The sequence below is a fragment of the Hippocampus guttulatus genome, chromosome 14, assembly GCF_054856545.1.
Source record: "Hippocampus guttulatus isolate MCC_2025c chromosome 14, RoL_Hgut_1.0, whole genome shotgun sequence".
NCBI classification, from domain to species: domain Eukaryota; kingdom Metazoa; phylum Chordata; class Actinopteri; order Syngnathiformes; family Syngnathidae; genus Hippocampus; species Hippocampus guttulatus.
The window spans coordinates 3,531,618-3,537,617 of record NC_141274.1 but is presented as its reverse complement, the minus strand read 5'-3'; positions in this window follow the sequence as shown (position 1 = coordinate 3,537,617).

The following is a 6,000-nucleotide window of genomic DNA, read 5'->3' as shown; positions in this document are numbered from 1 at the left end:
GCCATATATATGGTACTTGGCAGCTCCTAGGAATGAAATCTAAAAATGCACTTCGAAAAACAAATGTGGTTTTATCGACTAAAGGCACAGGAAGTGCATTTTAGTCATCCAAGCTTGCATATTAATGGTGCTGAAATGCTTCTCCCTCATCTTCATTTACCAAAGGAGCCTCAGTAATTAGAGAGATGCTCGGGTTCACCTATTTTGTACGGATATTCCACAGCAGCTATGGAATAACATATTCAGATGAAACACATAAATCATCAGCGAGTGGTAAAACGTTCAAGTGGGTGGGTGTGATTAGCTTGATCGGAATTTGAAGAATACACCACCATGTTGACACCCTCCTCTCAGTGTGACGTTTGCCATTAAAGCAGCTGAGAAAACGTTGTTGACTGTTTGACTGAACCTATTTTAAGAAACCACCAAATTCGGTCCGGATGCTCCCTGATGATGCGGCTTGAGTGAAGTTAAGCCGCCTTACATTTGCCATTGGGAACACATGAGCACCAAGGCAAATCGTTTCCTCAGCAGTGTTGAGCAAATAATGGAAAACACATAGTTGCCTTATCCTACTGATTGTGATCTGTCATGCTAATTCTGCCTTCCTACGAATCCTAAAACTCCAGTCTGCAAAAGTACGACTTGGCCTTTTAAAAGGTATTTCACTGACACAATGCATGTAAGTGTGTTAAGTAGCCCAGGGGTCACCAATGAGGTGCCCTTCGCCAGTGATAGGACATTGTAATTTCCTAGTCGTGATGTAGAAGTGATCATGTGAAAATGTGAACACTGGCTGAGGGTTATTGAAATAAAGTATTGCATGTTGATCATTATTTGTCGAGGTATTGCGAGAAATCATTAAACATGACCGGTGTCTTCACATAAACTAAAGTCATTAATTATTATTACAGGTAATTTGAGCAAATTTGTTATTCCAGAAGTGTCGATCAAACTGCTAGCCCTTTGGATTAGAAAGTTAACTATATTTTCTTTGCACGCGCAAAAGAGAAAAAAAACGTCATCGGAATACAGATACATTGAGTAAAAAGTGATATTATTTCGCCGGATTACAATTTGAATGCAGGGATAATCCGGTTGTGGATTTGAGCCTTTCAAGCTAGCGAAAGCGAAAGGAGCAACCTTGTTCAGAAACAGTTTGAAAGCATCAATGGAGGAAATGATGTATGCGATGTCTGGACCACATTAACATTTGAAAAGAAAAGGGTGCGCCGTCTAACGCTAGCAGCACGCAGGCTCACGCCAACTGAGACAATTTTAATGCGCTCTGTTTTTCCTCCCCTTCATTCATTTCGTTTCGTTTGTTTATTGAACATAAAACATATACAGTCATAATTTGACGGAAAGTAAGGTAAGTAAAATAGTTAAAAGGAAAGAGAATCAGTCATCATTCAACACAATTATTATGTTGAAGGGAGTAGGAAGAAGTAAAAAAACGTATCTCGTCCTACCCCGCATTCCTCATGCGGTAAACGATAGCTTAGCTAGCATGTGTGCGTTTGCTCGTATATCAATGGAAATGTTTCATCTGATTATGAAAACAGTTTGCGTGTCCAATGTCTTTTCAAGATGAAATGTTTATTCATTAAAAAACAGCATAGGCATGTAAATTTGTGTGCGTGCTTGTCCGTTGGTGTTGTCGGGTAAAGTGTAGCTGCTGAATGGAATCCATCACTATTGGCATGTGGACCTGATTACTTGAGAGTCTCAAAGAGCCGTGATAAAGAATTCTGTCCAGGCCTCTTTACTAACACATCACTCACTGTGTGCACCCCCCCCCCCCTCCCCCCGCTCATCTTGCTGCCCTCCTCTTGACACCATCACGTTAACATGGCTCAACGCTGCCAGGGAATCCGCATCACGACTTAAATGTCTTAAAGTGGGTGACGTGAGGGAGAAGAAGAAGAGCTTTGAGATTGAACTCGTTGGGAAGAAGCTGCAGTCGCAAAGCTGAATGTGATAACAAAAGCAGAACGGGTGGTTTGTTTTGATTTGAAATATTATTCTGGCAACAAACGCCAATAAAATGTGAAAAATTACCTTTCCTGCAACGGGTATGGTAATCAGGAACCTGTTAGCATTTTTTGCAACAGTCGGCAGAAAACCCGCTCTCACTAAACCCCCTGACTCATGGAGCGAGTCGACACAAACAAAAGATCCATCCTATTTACAGTCTTGTTTTAGAAGTGAGAATAATACAATTCTTCACCACAAAATTACAATCTCACATTTTCATAAAGCAAGCACTCCGCGCACTTAGGTGGACGCAGTGCAAGTTTTGTCTCCTCACAGGAGCCTAAAAGGACATCTCAGGACGCGAGACAAACTTCTAAAGGATAAACGACATTTTCATTTCGCTTCTTTTGTCTCGCTCATTTGGTATGTATGCGCACACAAACTCAAATACATGCCTCTCTTTGACTTTGGTTTCTTTTGCGGGAAATCTCTGAATGTGCAGCGCAATCAATGTCGCTTCCGGCTGCTTGAGGTTAATCAATCACTATAAACTAGCTTATATTGCATAGTTTGGTGAATGTGGTGAATATAAACTGACTAACTTCTGCTTCTCAACCACGCCAGCAGCAAATTTGCTCGACTTCCTGGAAGCTCTCGACCTTCTTGTAAAAGACAAGCAGGGAAATCCCACAGCTGATTGACAATCTGTGAACCGGCAGTCACTATTTTCAGTGTCAACGTGGTTTTCACAGATCAAATTTGGGCTTCCCTGAGAGGGCCGGTTGCAACAGAACATTTACACAAATCGTACAGCAGGTAAACGCCTCATCACATTGTGGTCCCGGCATGCTCTGCAACTGTTGTAAAATATATTTTGCCAACAAAAACACTTTTGCTGGTGAAATGGTTCATACGTCGTTCAGAAAAAGAAGAAGAAATGGATTCAGTAAGAAAGAAGCGAATGTGTCACTTTGGAATAATCGCTGCAATTAGCTTGTTGTGTTTATCTGCCAGAGTCAAATGAATGCTGGGCTCAGGAGAAGCCACTGGGTCACGGAATCGCAAGCCATCAGACGTCTTTCATTTTGAATATCTTTTGATACCCTCGGCATTCGATGGTATTTGTATAAAATGAATATACTCTTAAGTCTTTTTTTTTTTTTTGCAACCTTGAATATATTTGAGAAGTACGGCATTGACAGTCGCCGCACTGTGAATACGGACTGTTCGGTGATGATCATCTCCTGGAAAAGCAAAGTCAAGAACGACACTTCAAAACAAATTGATCGGCCCAAAAAAATGTCTCGTTTGAGATGAGCATTGCATTCATGTTTCATTTAGTGCATGTGTATTATTTGCAGGTTTTTGCATCGACAAATGTGTGGCAGGATAGATGTGGCTGTCGCTATTTTGACTTCAACGAATCAAGTTATTATTTTGGTGTCATTATCATTTGATTCCATCCATCTATTTCCTAATCTGCTTCTCTTCACGAGGGTACTAGGGACAATGTGGAGTGTTCCATTAACCTGCCACGCATGTTTTTGTAATGTGGGACATGCAAAGTCCACACAGGAATGATGGTGCCAGAATCGAACCCTGCACCTTTACACTGTGAAGCGGACTCACTAACCAGTCGCCCACCGTGCCGCCTTCTTTTGATTCCTTTTTCCAAAAAATAAATTGCCACTCTGACTTTTTTTTTTCTTTCTTATTACGTACAAGGGAAGCTGTTGTATCGGTTTAATTGGACTCATGAGTCACAAGGGTTCTAGTAGAGCCCACAGGTTGACACAGTAAAAAAGTTTTCCGTTTGTTTTCTTGTACAAGCACATGGACCATCCAGTCATCATTAGTGCAGGAGGAACATTGACACAACTGGCGGCCAAAGCTGAAAAACACGACTTGGAATGCAACCAAATTCGCTGTGGTGGTGGTGGAGCAGGGGGGTTTTTTTTTCCTTTCGCTTTATCATTTTCACTTTTTGTTCATTTATTTTAAGTCAAACTATATTTCGCAAACACAGTTACAGCAAATGGTCCGCTTGTGCCACAAGGCCCCTTTTGGCTTTGCCTCATTAGCAACCCATGAGAGAAGGAGCACAATCTCAACTTTTCAGAGTCAGTATGCCGGTGGAATGCAAAGTACTAAAAAGTGCATAAATGAGCCTTTTGGAGGACCAACAATATAATTCACTGTATCCCCCCCCCCCCCCCCAACAACCACCACCCACCCAAACTATAAGGTTTACTTGTAAATAAAATAATAGATTTTGTTCAGAACCCCTATTAGAATAAGAAGCCCAATCTCATAAAAAGCTAGTCCATAGCCCTTAAATGAAAGAGTATTCAGGCTACAAGGTGAAAAAAAATCTGTGTATAGAGTAATAGAGTTACACATCATCATTTTTGAGAATTAAGTGTTCAGATGCGAGACAAACTTGCGAAACATGAAGCCAACATGCCCGTTTTAACGTATGCAGTTTTTTTTTTAAAGTCATTGTGATGCTGGAAGACGCATTCGCGGCCCATCTTCTGTTTTCTTTCTGAGGAAAGATTTCCAAACAAGGGCGGCCCGGTAGTGCAGTGGTTAGCATGTCGGCTTCACAGTGCAGAGGTACCAGATTCGATTCCAGCTCCGGCCTCCCTGTGTGGAGTTTGCATGTTCTCCCCGGGCCTGCGTGGGTTTTCTCCGGGTGCTCCGGTTTCCTCCCACATTCCAAAAACATGCGTGGCAGGCTGATTGAACAGTCTCAATTGTCCCTAGGTTTGAGTGTGCGCGTGGATGGTTGTTCGTCTCTGTGTGCCCTGCGATTGGCTGGCGACCGATTCAGGGTGTCCCCCGCCTACTGCCCGGAGTCAGCTGGGATAGGCTCCAGCACCCCCCGCGACCCTAGTGAGGATCAAGCGGTTCGGAAGATGAATGAATGAATGAAGGATTTCCAAACAAGATTGCCTGAAGTCGCCTCTACCCTCTGCAGAAAAATCATCCTAAAACGTGACGTTCCCGCCAGTGATGGGCATTAGCAGCATGACTACTTCAACGCCATATCTCACTCGTGTAGTCATAATGTTGCTGTTTTCAACCTCAAAGAGCTTTTCAATTGCAATGCTACTTTTGTGATTACATACTGCGGTAGCGTCCGCAGAAGCTACGTGCCCCTGGGCAGTTCTTAGCATTAAATACATCCCTTCTGTTTGGCGTCACATACCGATCCGCCCCGAGACAGTATTACAAAAGATGGCTGTGAATTGTCTAACTGCCGTCACCAGTTAAACTTGTCGTCACAACTCAGTCAGCAAATAATAATAGCTAACATAGCACTAGCTTGCTACATGATTTTGGCAGCATGAGGACAAAACGGTGGGGCAGTAGACGCTTAAAAGTATAATTTGGGGCTGTGTAATTTCGTGTTTTTGCAGGTTATTCATTAGTTTTGATGTTTAAAAAAGACAATTTGCTGTCATTTTGTCATCATATTGTAGCATAGCTTGCTGATGGGTAGAGTTGGCTGAGTTCTTGGTTAAACTTTGCTCACATCATTTTCTTCCAAGTCTTCAATATGAGTCATTTAGAGGTTCTTTGGTGAAATGATGGTGAGCCTGATCATGTGCTTTGTTGAGCTTGTCGTCACTGCAAGATTTCAACCCATTAGGCTGCAATATTTACCAACTCTTTTCATGGTCACTGAGGTCCCAAATGCCTTCAAATCGATAAGAAGTTCCTGCTATGTATTTTGAGGCTGCTCCCTTACTGTCTCATGGTCACCCCCACTCCACAAGGCAAGCCGCTCCAGACTGAGGCCAATTGATGGCCACATTGTGTCTCTTTCGTTTTCGAATAATGGGGGCAATGGTTGTCACCTTGTGACCAAGACTTTTACTGATGGTTTGTGAACCATTTCAGCCATGTGCAGGTCTACAATCCTGACCATGACATGTTTTGACAGTTCTTTTTCTTGCCTGTGGTGAGTTTGGAAGGTAAATTGATTCCTTGGACGAGTTTTTTTGAACTGCATGACGA